General features: G+C 44.9%; 1 protein-coding gene across 2 annotated transcripts in view; it reads right to left on the bottom strand.

Annotated features, from left to right (window-relative positions):
* MCCC1 (methylcrotonoyl-CoA carboxylase 1) overlaps nt 1-16,333 on the bottom strand; it is a 99,769-nt gene that overhangs the window by 11,487 nt on the left and 71,949 nt on the right. The window lies entirely within an intron of this gene.

The raw sequence follows: 16,333 nt of genomic DNA, 5'->3' as shown, positions 1-16,333 counted from the left end.
ATATAGGCACCCCAATGGCCCACATAGAATACATTGGGCTTATTTTTTCAGGTAGTCCTAAAACTTCCCCCAAATTCTGTCATATTTATCCATTTTTCCCCTAAGGGAAATAAGTAATTTTCTCAATGATTGCAATTTCAACCATTTGGGAATGCCACTGCGACATGCTTGGAACACTCTTCCACATCAGCGCAATCGTATGCCTGGCAGCATGGATACAATGATTAATAAGAATTTTATCCACAGCTAATAATTTTTCAGTGGTGTCTTTCCAATAACCCAACAACTAAACACAGGGAGTTAGAAAGAAATAAATATTACACATTAACTATTTTCTATTTAATATCCTGCCAAAAAGAACACACTAGTGGACATGTCCAAACATGCAAGTATTGTACCATTTAGCCCGCAACCACGCCAACACAGCAGGGAAGCAGATCTGGAGAAAGACGTGAAAAACATAGGCTATCTGTATACTTAATGCAATAACCTTACATATTATCTTGACCCATCCCCAACTATTTTAGTTTGTTACCTGTAGTGGAAAATTGTTGTGCACTAAAATGTAACCCCCTCCCCTGCTCTGTAACATATATGGGGCCGCCCAAACTTGACCCATTCAGCCTCTCCAATTTTTCAGGTTCCGCCTGAAAGAGATACACCTGTATCCTGTATATATTTATTGCATTATATTTAACTTGTCTTATTTAAAGATTTGTGTGTGTTTTATTATGTACATTGCTTAGGCCACTGATTATCTTTTCTTTATTAAAATTTGTTAAAGAATAAGCATGACATAGATTTGCAAACAATGGAGATAGTACATACAAATCTTTCACAATATTCATTAAAGAGTAGAAAATCACCTGGCCCAGATGGTATACATCCCAGAGTGCTGAAAGAACTGAAAAAAACAAGTCTGCTTACCGTAAACGGTGTTTTCCGTAGATAGCAGATGAATTAGGCATGCTGTCTGGGTATGTCTTCTGTGCCACTAGGAGGTGGAGCTCTCTAAGTCTAGTAAAGTCTTTCAGCTAGGTGCTCCCTCTTGTATCTTCCCGCGTTTGCCTGAGGCTCCTCAGTCTGTATCAAAGCAAGTAGAATGCTATGTCAGATTTGTCCGGGGAGGCGGGTGGGTCAGCATGGCTAATTCATCTGCTATCTATGGAAAACACCGTTTATGGTAAGCAAACTTGCTTTTTTCACATAGATAAGTAGCTGAATTAGCCATGCTGGGAGTCCCCAGCTGAAGTATTGAGCATTTTGATGTGAGTGTAGTTTGTTTATTTTGCTCAATACGGGAGTCTTGGCGGACAGGTCCTATGAAGGCATTTTATGTGAGGAACATGTGCTCTTCTGCAGGATAGTCCACCCCATGAGTGCATCATCCGCAGTTTGTTTTTTCAAACAGTAATGGGATGTGAAAGATGTAGTGTTGACCATGTTGCCGCTCTGCAGATGTCAATGAGAGGCACTACATGGAGGTGGGCAAGTGAAGCAGCCATCGCACGCACTTGATGTGCTTTTGGAGTCGTAGATAGCTGCTATGAACGCTTTTGATAGCAGAACTGTATACAGTTGGATATCCAAGTAGATAAAGTTCTTTTTGTCACTGGACGTCCTGGCACGTTCGGGTTGAAAGAAAGGAATAACTGTGAAGGTCTGTTGGGTGAAATGGTGCGCTGTTTGTAGTAGACTAGTGCACACCTACAGTCTAGAGTATGGAGTTTCCGCTCTTTGTCGTTTGCATGAGGTTTTGGATGGAAGGTGGGTAAGGTGAAGGTTTGGTTAATATGAAAACTAGAAATCACCTTTGGTAGGAAATTGGGGTGAGTGCGTAATGTCATTTTGTCATTACGAAATTGAAGGTAAGGAGGGTAGTGAACTAAGGCTTGAAACTCACTGACCCGTCGTGCTGATGTTAGAACAATCAGAAAGAGTACATTCCATGAAAGGTATTGTAGGTGACAAGTATCTAATGGTTCAAATGGTGGTAGCATCAGTTGTTCGAGGATTACTTTAATATCCCATGGCACAGGTGGTTTCTTTACTGGTGGATGTAAGTGTAATACTCCCTTCATGAACCTGGATACGAGAGAATGACATGATATGGGTTCTCCGTTTATGGGATTGTGGTAAGCTGCTATAACACTTAAGTATACTCGGAGTGAGGCCGTGGCGAGGCCTTCACTGTAGAGAAGATGGAGGTAGGACAGAAGGCGTTTTGGTGGGCAGGTAAGTGGGTCCATGCCTGTCGTTGAGCACCGGGAAGTGTAGCGTGACTACTTTCTTTGGTAGTTGAGTCTGGTTGAAGGTTTTCTCGAGGACAGTAGTATGTCTTGAAGAGAAGGAGAAACGTTTAAGTTCCGGTACACGAGCTTTTCAATTTCCATGCCGTGAGGTGTAGGGAGGAATGAAGAGGATGCAGTAGTGATCCGCTGTCCTGGGTAAGAAGGTGAGGGCTGTTGCCCAGGGGAATTGGGTTGTGTACTGACAGCTGTATGAGGTAGCTGTACCATGGTTGTCTTGGCCATGCTGGCGCGATTAGTATCAGATCCGCCTCGTCTTCGATGCATCTCTGGATCGTGTGAGAGAGGAGTGGTATCTGAGGGAACGCATATAGTAGGTTGTGAGACCAACTTATGAGGAAAGCGTCTGGAGCTAGTCTGAGTAAGCTCAGGTAAACCGAGCAAAAGTTTTCCACTTTCCTATTGCTTTTGGTCACGAAGAGGTCGATGGAAGGAAGGCCCCAAATGGAGAATATGTGCTGTGCAACATCTTGATGTAGTTCCAATTTGTGGGGGGTGAAATATTCTGCTGAGTTTGTCTGCTCTGGAATTGCTGATTCCGGGCAGATAAGTTGCTTGGAGAGAGATGGATCTGTGGTGAGCCCACTCCAGTATCTGTACTGCTTCCTTGCAGAGGTTCCAAGAATCGGACCCTCCATCTTTGTTTATGTAGAACATTGTAACTTGGTTGCCTGTATGAATCATCACTGTTTTTCCCTGTAGGGAGTTTTCGAAGGCTCGAAGGGCATTTCTGACCACTCTGAGTTCCAGAAGATTTATGTGTAGTGTGTTTTCGTATGTGGTCCAAAGACCCTGTGTTTGTAGCTGGTCTATGTGAGCTCCACATCTTTGGGAGATGCGTCTGTGGTAAGTATTATCTGATGTTGAAGGTGTCGTAGAGGTGAAACCACTAGTAGCGTCGATGGGAGTAGCCACCATTGCAAGTCTTTTTTAATGCTGTTGGTTAAGGAGATGGGAGTCGACAATGGATGGAGAAATTGGGTCCATTGGTTTTTTAGACCCCATTGTAGGCGACTCATATGTAGACGCGTATGTGGGACTATGTAGATGGATGCTGCCATGTGTCCTAGAATGGTTAGATTTGGCAGGTTGGAACAGTCGTACTGTGAAGTAGAACTGAAGATAGTGTGGAGAGAGCTAATGCTCGTGGGTGTGGTAGGAAGGCCTTGTTTTGAATTGTGTTGCTGTAGACTCCGATAAAGTGTAAGGTTTGAGATGGCTCTAGATTTGACTTTTCGTAATTAAGAGACCTAGATTGTCTAGGCAAGAAATAGTTCGAAGCAGGTTGTCTCGTAGGAGAGTCTGATTGGATGCTACTATAAGCCAGTTGTCCAGGTAAGGACATATTTCACTCCCTGAAGACGGAGGTGTGCCACCGCTACTGCCAGACATTTGGTGAAAACTCTGTGGGCAGAGGAAAGGCCGAATGGGAGAACTTTGTATTGGAAGTGTTGGTTGTCCGTCTGGAAACAGAGGTAACACCAGGAGTTGGGATGCATTGGTATGTGAGCATATGCATCCTTCAAATCCAGTGAACACATCCAATCCTTGGGTCGTAGGAATGGAAGAATGGATTTGAGAAGTCATTTTGAACTTTTCCTTGTGAAGGTGTTTGTTCAGTGAACGTAGGTCCAAGATGGGATGCAGTCCTCCTGACTTCTTAGGAATAAGGAAGTATTGTGAGTACAACCCTTGATGAAATTGTGGGTAAGGCAATTTCTGAATGCACTTGATCTGGAGGAGAATCTTGAGTTCCCGTAGGAGGTGTCCTCGGTGCGCTGTTTGCGGTTTCTGAGGATCTAAGTGCGGGAGGGTTGGAAGGGATGAGAAATGGAGTAACCTTGTTCTATTATTGTCCGGACCCATCGATCGGAAGTGATGTGGTTCCAGGCTGGAAGGAAATTGGATAATCTGCCCCCTACTAGATGTGTCTGTGTCGGTGGCAGCATAATTCCTAAAACCCCGGTTGGGTTTTTGCAGGCTGAGGGTCAGCTTGTTGACGTGGCTGACGAGGGGCTCTGAGACGTTGATGGTTGTTGCTGATATGGTTGTTGCCTTGACGGTTGATAGGTTGGAGGCTTGTAGTATGGGTAAGGTTTATAGGCTCTGAAGTTGGTTCTTCTGTATGTAGCAGAAGAGGAATATTGACGCCTAGATGTGGATGGTTGGTGAGGGGATGTGAATGACAGAACAACTGTTTTCTCTTCTTTGAGCTTTGTTACTGTGTCAGTAAACTTATCTCCAAATAAATTATCTGGACGGCAAGGCAGATTTGCTAATTTATCATGAACGTAGTCCCTGATTGCACTGGAATGCAGCCATGCAAGGCATCTTGCTGCTATGGCATAAGAGCATAAGAACATGCCATACTGGGTTAGACCAAGGGTCCATCAAGCCCAGCATCCTGTTTCCAACAGTGGCCAATCCAGGCCATAAGAACCTGGCAAGTACCCAAATAAGTCTATTCCATGTTACCGTTGCTAGTAATAGCAGTGCCTATTTTCTAAGTCAACTTGATTAATAGCAGGTAATGGACTTCTCCTCCAAGAACCTATCCAATCCTTTTTTAAACACAGCTATACTAACTGCACTAACCACATCCTCTGGCAACAAATTCCAGAGTTTAATTATGCGTTTTGTGAAAAAGAACTTTCTCCGATTAGTTTTAAATGTGCCCCATGCTAACTTCATGGAGTGCCCCCTAGTCTTTCTATTATCTGAAAGAGTAAATAACTGATTCATATTACCCGTTCTAGACCTCTCATGATTTTAAACACCTCTATCATATCCCCCCTCAGCCGTCTCTTCTCCAAGCTGAAAAGTACTAACCTCTTTAGTCTTTCCTCATAGGGGAGCTGTTCCATTCCCCTTATTTTGGTCGCGCTTCTCTGTACCTTCTCCATCGCAATAATATCTTTTTTGAGATGCGGCGACCAGAACTGTACACAGCATTCAAGATGCGGTCTCACCATGGAGCAACACAGAGGCATTATGACATTTTTCATTTTATTCGCCATTCCCTTTCTAATAATTCCCAACATTGTTTGCTTTTTTGACTGCCGAAGCACACCAAACCAACGATTTTAAGATATTATCCACTATGACGCCTAGATCTCTTTCTTGGGTGGTAGCACCTAATATGGAACCTAACATTGTGTAACTATAGCATGGGTTATTTTTCCCTATATGCATCACCTTGCACTTATCCACATTAAATTTCATCTGCTTTTTCGATGCCCAATTTTCCAGTCTCACAAGGTCTTCCTGCAATTTATCACAATCTGCTTGTGATTTAACGACTCTGAACAATTTTGTATCATATGCAAATCTGATTACCTCACTCGTCGTATTTCTTTCCAGATCATTTATAAATATATTGAAAAGTAAGGGTCCCAATACAGATCCCTGAGGCACTCCACTGCCCACTCCCTTCCACTGAGAAAATTGTCCATTTAATCCTACTCTCTGTTTTCTGTCTTTTAGCCAGTTTGTAATCCACGAAAGGACATCGCCACCTATCCCATGACTTTTTACTTTTCCTAGAAGCCTCTCATGAGGAACTTTGTCAAACACCTTCTGAAAATCCAAGTATACTACATCTACCGGTTCACCTTTATTCACATGTTTATTAACTCCTTCAAAAAGGTGAAGCAGATTTGTGAGGCAAGACTTGCCTTGGGTAAAGCCATACTGACTTTTGTTCCATTAAACCATGCCTTTCTACATGTTCTGTGATTTTGATGTTTAGAACACTTTCCACTATTTTTCCTGGCACTGAAGTCAGGCTAACTGGTCTGTAGTATCCCGGTTCGCCCCTGGAGCCCTTTTTAAATATTGGGGTTACATTAGCTATCCTCCAGTCTTCAGGTACAATGGATGATTTTAATGATAGGTTACAAATTTTTACTAATAGGTCTGAAATTTCATTTTTTAGTTCTTTCAGAACTCTGGGGTGTATACCATCCGGTCCAGGTGATTTACTACTCTTCAGTTTGTCAATCAGGCCTACCACATCTTTTAGGTTCACCGTGATTTGGTTCAGTCCATCTGAATAATTACCCATGAAAACCTTCTCCAGTACGGGTACCTCCCCAACATCCTCTTCAGTAAACACCAAAGCAAAGAAATCATTTAATCTTTCCGCGATGGCCTTATCTTCTCTAAGTGCCCCTTTAACCCCTCGATCATCTAACGGTCGAACTGACTCCCTCACAGGCTTTCTGCTTCGGATATCTTTAAGAAAGTTTTTACTGTGAGTTTTTGCCTCTACGGCCAACTTCTTTTCAAATTCTCTCTTAGCCTGTCTTATCAATGTCTTATATTTAACTTGCCAACGCTTATGCATTCTATTTTCTTCTGTTGGATCCTTCTTCCAATTTTTGAATGAAGATCTTTTGGCTAAAATAGCTTCTTTCACCTCCCCTTTTAATCATGCCGGTAATCGTTTTGCCTTATTTCCACCTTTTTTAATGTGTGGAATACATCTGGACTGTGCTTCTAGGATAGTATTTTTTAACAATGACCACGCCTCTTGCACACTTTTTACCTTTGTAGCTGCTCCTTTCAGTTTTTTTCTAACAATTTTTCTCATTTTATCAAAGTTTCCCTTTTGAAAGTTTAGTACGAGAGCCATGGATTTGCTTACTGTCCCCCTTCCAATCAGTAATTCAAATTTGATCATATTATGATTACTATTGGCAAGAGGCACCCCCACCGTTACCTCTCTTACCAAATCCTGTGCTCCACTGGGAATTAGATCTAAAATTGCTCCCTCTTTTGCTGGTTCCTGAACCAATTGCTCCATAAAAATGTCATTTATTCCATCCAAGAACTTTATATCTCTAGCATGTACCGATGATACATTTACCCAGTCAATACTGGGGTAATTGAAGTCTCCCGTTATTACCGCACTACCAATTTAGTTAGCTTCCCTAATTTCTCTTAGCATTTCACTGTCAGTCTCACCATCTTGACCAAGTGGACGGTAGTATACTCCTATCACTATTGTCTTCCCCGACACACAAGGGATTTCTACCCATAAAGATTCAATTGTGCATTTAATCTCATGCAGGATGACACTGTGCCATCCCGGACATAAAGCTCCACACCGCCTCCTGGGTGCTCCTCTCTGTCATTGCGATATAATTTATAACCCGGTATAGCACTGTCCCATTGGTTGTCCTCCTTCCACCATGTCTCTGAGATGCCAATTAAGTCTATGTCATCATTCACTGCTATATATTCTAATTCTCCCATCTTACTTCTTAGACTTCTGGCATTAGCATACAAACATTTCAAAGTTTGGGTTTTTTTTGTATTTTCATTCTGCTTTTTAATTGATAGGGATACGTTAGAATTTTTTAGCGCAGGTGAGTTTTTAGTTACGGGCACTTGGACTACTTTTCTTATTATTGGAACCTCACTGTCGGGATGCCCTAATTCTAATGCATCATTAGTATCCTTTGAAGATACCTCTCTCCGAACCATGCGCTGCTGAGCGACTGTCGGCTTTCCCCTTTGTTCTAGTTTAAAAGCTGCTCTATCTCCTTTTTAAAGGTTAGCGCCAGCAGTCTGGTTCCACCCTGGTTAAGATGGAGCCCATCCCTTCGGAAGAGACTCCCCCTTCCCCAAAAGGTTCCCCAGTTCCTAACAAAACGGAATCCCTCTTCCTTGTACCATCGTCTCATTCACGCATTGAGACTCCGGAGCTCTGCCTGCCTCTGGTGACCTGCGCGTGGAACAGGGAGCATTTCAGAGAATGCTACCCTGGAGGTTCTGGATTTAAGCTTTCTACCTAAAAGCCTAAATTTGACTTCCAGAACCTCCCTCCCACATTTTCCTATGTCGTTGGTGCCCACATGTACCACGACAGCCGGCTCCTCCCTAGCACTGTCTAAAATCCTATCTAGGTGACGCGTGAGGTCCGCCACCTTCGCACCAGGTAGACATGTTACCAGGCGATCCTCACGCCCGCCAGCCACCCAGCTGTCTACATTCCTAATAATTGAATCACCAACTATGACGGCCGACCTAACCCATCCCTCCTGGGCAGTAGGCCTTGGGGAGATATCAATCGGTGCACAAGGACAATGCATCATCTGGAGAGCAGGTCCTTGCTACAGGATCCTTTCCTGCTGCACCAGTTTGATGGTCTCCAATCATGAGACCTTCTTCCTCCAAGGCAGCACCAGGGCTGCCAGTCTGAAGTTGGGACTTGGCTACTATGTCCCTGAAGAAGGTCTCATCTATATACCTCTCTGTCTGCCTCAGCTCCTCCAGGTTTGCCACTCTAGCCTCCAGAGATCGGACTCGTTCTCTGAGAGCTAGGAGCTCTTTGCATTGCATGCACATGTACAATTTCTCACCAGCGGGTAAAAAATAATACATGTGACACTCGATGCAAAAGACTGGGAAGCCCCCCTCTTGCTGCTGGACTGCTGCCTTCATCTCAAATTTGTTCAGTTCCTACTTAAGTTATAGGTTGCTATGGGAGTAGGAATGTGTCTAATTAATGTCCTTTAAATGTATTAGTGAATTCACTATATATCTAGTAGTGGCCTACAGGGGAATGATCAAACTCTCAATAAGGTGGGGTTTTTTTGGGGTTTTTTTGGTAAATGGCACCCACCTACAAATTAAAGGATGAGCTGTGGATGGGTTGGGAAACGCAAACAGTCTAACTTCAGTTAGTCAGCCAGAGTGACTCACTGCTCTCTTGATTAACAAATGTTGGTACCTAATCAAACCGAATCACACTACTTCAATACCTTTCCAAGGTGAGTAACTGAAATGAACTTTTCAACCTAGCTTATTTCTAGCTTCTGGCTACTTTTTTTTTTTTTTTTTTTTTAAATATACAAACACTCTAACTTCTGTTTACTAGCTGCCTTACAGACTTTTAAAAATACAGTCTACCTTCTGTTTATTCGCTGCCTTACTGACTATTAAAAGCACAAACACACTAAATAATAGTCCCAAATAGTTAACTTTGCCCCAAATCTTTTTAAAAAGACAATATCCCAAGCAAAAACTTACTGATTCCTTTCAGCCACCAGCAAGGTGATCCTCTCCTCTCAGTGCTCCCACTGGATTGGCATTAGCCGAGGCTTTGGAATAGATATCAAACCCTTCGAAAATAGACTGAAAGAGGTGTTGTAAATCTTCCTCTAGGTTGTGGTATTGCACAGGTAAACTGGCTTCCTGGGTTACCTGTTGGAGATGTGGCTTCAGCACTTGCAAGTTTTCGAAAAGATATTGCAGCATATAGAATTGATGGTTCTGTATACGAGCGTTTAGCATACCAGACTGAAATGACTTCTTAGCAAAATCATCAAGAGATTTATTATCTCTGGTTGGCGGTGTATTTGAGTGAAGTCGTGACTTCCGAGCCTTCTGCATCGCCGACTCTACCACTATTGAGTTATGTAGGAGCTGGACTGTTGAATGGAAGGGGGAGTCATTCATACGATATTTCAGGTCTATTTTAATTGATGTTGGAGGATTGGATAGCAGAGTATCCCATGACTTCTCCATTAGCGCAGTCAATACCGAATGTCGGTGTGTGATGTTTTTTGGGCTTGATTTGTGTCGGTCGTGTCGGTGGGACGAGATCTGCGCCGACTACGTCGGAGGTGCACTGCTTGGGCGTGGATGCGACGCACTGCTCTCCTTGCGTCGATGAATCAATGCGATGCGTCGGTTTTTTTTAGAAGGTGCGTTGATGAATTGGTTCCGAGTCGGCACGCTGACAGCATCAATGCAGCATGCAGCTGCGATGCTACCGACGCATCCCCTGCACCGTGCGCCGATTTTTGGCGGGCCAACAACGGCGCATGTTTTTTTTTTTTTAATTTATGATTTTTATTGCTGTGATACGCAAAAAACAGGTACAACATCCAGTAAATCACAACAGTCATCTGTAACATGAGTCAAGGTCAAGAAAACAGCATAATGCAAAAACAACAGCAAATATTGTATAAGTATCCCCTACCCCCCTCCCCCCTTCATGCCAATTAGAGTCCAAGTAGTCGAGATCAGGAATGCATCGCTCCAAACTACAACAGCACTAGATCTGCATGCAGCGTAGTTGAATGGTAGGTTATAAAGAATATATAAAAATATAGCAGGTTATGTCTTTAGAAAGTCGTGAAAGTTAAAGATCTCCATGAAATGTATGGTTCCCAGATTTGGTTAAATTTGGAAAGACGTTGATATTTCAGCGCTGTAAGCCGATAAAGAAGGCAGACACCATCCAAGCGTTTTAACAGCTCGTCGGGGGTAGGTGGTTGAGGCCTCTTCCAACGATAGGCGATCTCCATTTTAGTCGCTGTGCAGACTTGCTGCACTAGAGTTTGAGCGGATGGAGCTAGGGGTTCACATGATGAAAATAGTAGCGCCTGCTCCATTGTAAGCAAGCAAGGAGTTCAAATCAGGTCAGACAAGAGCTTGGAGACATATGACCAAAGAGGACTAATAAACACACAGTTCCACCACATATGAAGAAATGTCCCTTCCTGGTGACAATTCCGCCAACAATGACGATCCACCTTGGGGTAACAACGATGTAACCTAGTCGGCGTTAAATGCCACCTATATAAGATCTTGTAATTGGCTTCTATAATCCGAGTGGATACATTACCACGAGATAATTTGGAGAATATAGAAATCCAGTCCTCTTCAGAGAGAGATTTCTGAAGATCAGCTTCCCAAGCCTTCATATGAGCATGCTTACTAAAAGGACGGGTTAGTAGCTGTTGGTAAATTTTGGAGATAAGGCCTCCTACAGCTTTGGACGAGACACAGTATCCCTCAAATAGTGAGCGTGAAGGAGCCATAAGTCCCCTGGATCGAACTGATAGTAAGAAGTGGCGAAGCTGCATGTAGGGAAGAAATTCCGTTACAGGTAGTTGGTGTATGTTGCGAAGAGTGGAGAAGGATAGTGGTTGACCCTGCTGCATAACGTGATAGAAACAAGAGATGCCTCCAGCTTTTCAACGTTCATAGGCTTTTTTTGGGAGTCCAGCCGGGAACTTGACGTTGTGGAATAAGTAAGTAAGTGGAAAGTAGTCATACCGTCCCACCAGCCGGTGTCTCCACTGCTTCCACACATTATAGGTTTGCCTGGTGCAAGGTGTAAGCTGGAGGTTAGGTCTCCACGTGGTGTCAGGTTGCCAAAGGAGTGAGGCCAAAGGTGCCGGGGCTATCCAGTCCTGCTCCAGGGTCACCCACGGCTTTGTGGTGGCCGAGCAGTGCCAGTCGATAATGGGCCTAAGCTGAGCAGCCACGTAGTACCAAGTCAAATTGGGGAGTCCCAATCCTCCCGCCAGTTTGGGCTGGTAAAGAATAGTTTGAGCCACGCGGGGTGGACGATGTCTCCATAAGAAGCGAAGCAGCTTTCGTTGCCATTGAAGTAACGTGGCACGATTGAGTGGAATCGGTAATTTCTGAAAGAGGTAAAGAAGCCTAGGCAGCAAGTTCATCTTGATGGTAGCTAATCGGCCAAGCCACATAAGCGGTAGGGAGCCCCACTTCTCCGTCCAAATCCATTTTCTTAAGTAGAGGAACATAGTTATGCTGGAACAGGTCACATATATTGTTACTCAAGTACACCCCAAGATATTTAAGTTTGGTGTTCGCCCATCGAAATGCATGATCTTTTTGTAGTTTACCTACAATGTCGGGTGAGCAGGTAATATTCAAAATCTCGGACTTATCCCAGTTTATTTTGAAACCCGAAAGGGCACTAAAGTGGGCCAATTCAGACTCAAGCGCCGGGAGAGACTCTACAGGGTTACCAACTGTGAAGATTATGTCGTCAGCAAAAAGGGACAGTTTGGGCTCACAGGTGTGTGAGGGAAAGCCCCGTACCGTTGTATTATTTCGGATAGAGATGGCCAGGGGTTCGAGAAAAATGGCAAAAAGTAAAGGCGACAAAGGGCAGCCCTGTCTGGTACCCCGCTGAACTGGGAAGGGGATGGTGTATCTACCATTGATTTTTAGGCACGCTAAAGGTTTGTGATAGAGTGCTTGAATCCAGTTATGAAAAAAGGAACCAAACTCCATCTCCTGCAATGTTTGAAACAGGAAGGGCCAGTGGACCATGTCGAAGGCCTTCTCCGCGTCTATGGCCAGTAGCAGATGGTCATCCTGACGTTGCATGGCCCCCCATATAATATTAATAATTTTGCGTACATTGTCGCTAGCCATTCGGCCTGGTATGAAACCAGCCTGGTCAGGGTGAATAATATGCATAATAAAGCTATTAATCCTATCGGCCAGAATCTTAGCCAAAATTTTTAGATCCAGATTAATTAGCGAAATTGGCCGATAGGAAGCGCACAAAGCTGGATCCCTGCCGGGCTTTGCTATAATAGTAATGCCCGCAGTATTGGAGTCTGAATTTAACTTTCCCCCACCTCTTAAATAATTAAAATGGCTCTGTAGGTGTGGTGCCAAAACATGCCTAAAGGATTTGTAGAATTTGGCTGTTAGACCGTCGGGTCCCGGGGCCTTGCCCACCTTGAGAGTTTTAATGACCTCGAGGATCTCGGGTGTCGTGATTTCCGCATTCAGTCTATCGTGCATTTCCTTATTAAGTCTGGGAAGAGGGAGGGCACGAAGATATTGACAGATATCTGCAGTCTGAATGTGGGATTCAGCCGAATACAACTTCTGATAGAAGTGGAGAAATTGTCGTGTTATAGCGGAGTTAGTCGTTTCGATCTGCCCCTGATCGTTCTTAATTTTAAGAATGTGATTTTGAAATGATTGTTTTTTCAACTGATGGGCCAATATCTTGCCTACTTTGTTGCCGCCTTCAAAATGGAGTTGTCTAGTGAGATTAAGTGCATGGGTGATGTGGTCGAGCTCGAATCTATGTAACTCCTCCCTAGATTGAGTAAGCAGCGTCCGAAGACGGTTGGAGCCCGATTTACTGTGCTGGGTGGTAAGATCCGCTATTCTGGCCCATAGGTGGGAACAAGTCTCCTCCCTTTTCTTTTTAACATAGGATGAGTGGGAGATAAAATGCCCCCTAATATAGGTTTTAAAGCAATCCCAAACAGTGACTGGGGAGGGAACAGACCCAGCATTTATGAGAAAAAAGTCACGTATAACCTGCATGGTGGTTTGGGTGAACTGAGGCTCTTGAAGGAGAGAGTCATTGAGCCGCCAAAATTTGGCGCCATGATCCCCGACAGACAAGCCAATTTGTAGGGAAACAGGGGCATGATCGGACCAGGTCGCCACCCCAACCTCAGGACTACGTGTCCGATGGTACAAGTTTTTATCTACCATCAAATAATCAATGCGAGAGTAGGAGTCATGGGGTTTAGAGTAAAAGGAATAGGACCGGGAGTGGGGATAAGTGGTTCGCCAGGAGTCAACCAAGTTATGTTCGGATAAGAGATCCTTAAGGGCCCTGGTATGTGCCATGGCTGTGTGGGTAAGCCCCTTAGAGGTGTCCAGAGCCGGAGACAAAGTTACATTAAAATCTCCGCCCACAATAAGGGATCCCTTTGCATGCTGGGTGAGAATATGATTAAGATGTCTAAAAAACACAGCCTGTTCCCTGTTCGGGGCGTATACTGTGAGGAGTGTGAACTCAAGATCAAACATCATGACCACCAGCAGCAAGTAACGGCCCTGTGGGTCCGCGACAATTTTCTTACACTCAAACACCACATGTGATGCAAAAAAGATGCCCACTCCTGCATACTTAGCATTTTTATTTGCTGCAGAAAAAATCTGAGTTGGAAATTTAGGGGACTTCATCAGGGCTTCATACCTACGCATTAAGTGCGTTTCCTGCACGAAAATTATATCCGGCCCAGAGGAAGCTGCCTCCCTATAAAAAAGAGATCTCTTTTGAGGGGAGTTGAGTCCCTTAACATTAAGGGACAAAACTTTAAGCCAGGCCATTCAGATAGTCAGAGGCTACTCGAGGGAGCTGCCATAAGGAACCTACACCCCCTTGTGAGCAAAAAATACCAACTATGGTAATGATGGATGTCCATACAGACTCTGGGGTCAAATCATCCATCTGAGAGGAAAAATCGAAACTGTCATAGGAGAACTGAGAAGAAGAGAGCCTACCATTAGCAAAAAATATGCAGCATGGAGGAGCGACACATCGACAACCACAATAGTAACAACATGAATTAGCATGACCCCTGTGTGGACCCAGACCATTCTGCGGTCCCCTAAAAAAAGCATCTTCCATAGCCTCCTAGCAGACTATCTCCCATCCCAAATAGGGGAAGTGAGTGAAATCACTGAAGAAAGAGATGGTGCCCTCCCACCCCCCACCCCCCACCGCAGAATAAGCACATAGCATAGGTAAACCATACATCCGCTTAACATATGTTGCATAAGCTTTAAAACATTCTGAACCAAATACAACATTATTATGACCTGCTGATCTTAGAAGAATAAGTAAACCTTCTGATTAGAGCAGATAAAGAGATCAGGTCAGACCCTGAGCGGAGGTGGGGCCCCCTGTTTGTCTCCGGAGTCGACTGCTCCTCTTCCCCACCCGCTGCCACGCCGGTGGAGGCACACGGGCAGAGAGAGAGCCGGTATTCTTTTGTGATAACTGTAGCCCCACATGCCCCATAGTAGCGAGACTTGGCAGGGCCTCTTCCGGTGTCAGATATTTGTGGGTGACGCCCTCGTAGGAGAACGAGAGACCAAACGGATGTATCCACCGATAACGTACAGCTTTAGTACGGAGGAACGTGGTCACTTCCCTAAAGGCTTGTCTGCTTTGTAGCGTTGCTTGAGACAAGTCAGGGAAGATGGCAATTTTTTGATCGTTCCATGCCCACTCATTTTTCTCCCATGCCACAACCGCAATCCGCTCCTTGATTTTAAAGGAGGTAAAGCAAACAATAATGTCGCGTGGGCGATTGGGCTGGGGAGCACGCAGAGCCCTGTGTGCTCGTTCAAATTGTATGTCAGGAGGTTCAAATTCCTCCGATGTGCTGATCTCCCGGAGTCGCGTACTAGCACATGGCAATCTTCAGGCCCTGCCGCCTCACTGAAGCCCCGAAAGCGGAGATTGCTCCGGCGTGCTCTATTCTCCAAATCAGCGAGTTTCGCTGTTAATTGAGCATTCTCAGCCCGCAGTGAGTCGCAGGTAGTCTTGTTGGTATTGATTTGTATGGCCTGCCCCTCCACACGCACATCGATATCTCCGACGCGGTGGCCCAAGGCCGTGAGGTCCTCCTTCACCTCGTCCACGCGGGTTAAAAGTTCCTGCCGGTACGCCTTTAGGTCTGCCCGTATCCCAGCGAACAACTCCCTGAATTCGGCACGGGTCGGGTGCTCAGAGAAGGAATCGTCCGCAGCGTCCGGTATACTAGTAGCGGGTTCAGGTAGTTCGGCGCGCAAATCACCGCCATCTTGGCCTCCGTCCTCCTCCATAGGGGAAGCGCTCACCTCTTTAGAGCTGTCCTTTTGGTAGGAGAAACGTTGAAGATCCGGATTTTTTTTTCTTGCTGGTCATCTTACAGGTAATCGGAACCCCCTCGTATCTGATGTGGGTCAAAATGGTCAGATAGTACACGGATTGCGGTGGATTTAGTGGGGAGGCGGCGGGAGCCCAGGAATCAGGCTGCCATCTCGTAGCGTGACGTCACGCTCCCCTCTACAACGGCACATGTTCTGACCGGGGGGGGGGGGGGGGGGGGGGGGTTCGACTGAAGAAGCCCTTCTCGAAGGAGGAGACTTTTTTCTCCTCTTTGGGCCTGGGGAGGATGTGATGGAAGCCTCCGAAGGGGCATAAGAGCCCGATGGGCTTGTTTTTAATTCTTGAAGCTTGGCAGCACACTGATGCTGTGCTCGCGGGGACATGCGTCTGCAGTCCTCACAGTTTGCCTGGTCATGATTCGGACCCAGGCATAAATAGCAAGAAATGTGGCCATCAGTGACTGACATTATCTTGCCGCAGGCACAAAATTTGAATCCTGGATTGATGTCCTGCTGATGATTTTATTCTTTTTTTTTTTTCTTCACAGAAATTATTT

Source organism: Rhinatrema bivittatum, chromosome 9 (assembly GCF_901001135.1).
Source record: "Rhinatrema bivittatum chromosome 9, aRhiBiv1.1, whole genome shotgun sequence".
NCBI classification, from domain to species: Eukaryota; Metazoa; Chordata; class Amphibia; order Gymnophiona; family Rhinatrematidae; genus Rhinatrema; species Rhinatrema bivittatum.
The sequence above is the reverse complement of the archived record's forward strand: the minus strand, read 5'-3'. Positions and strand labels throughout refer to the sequence as shown.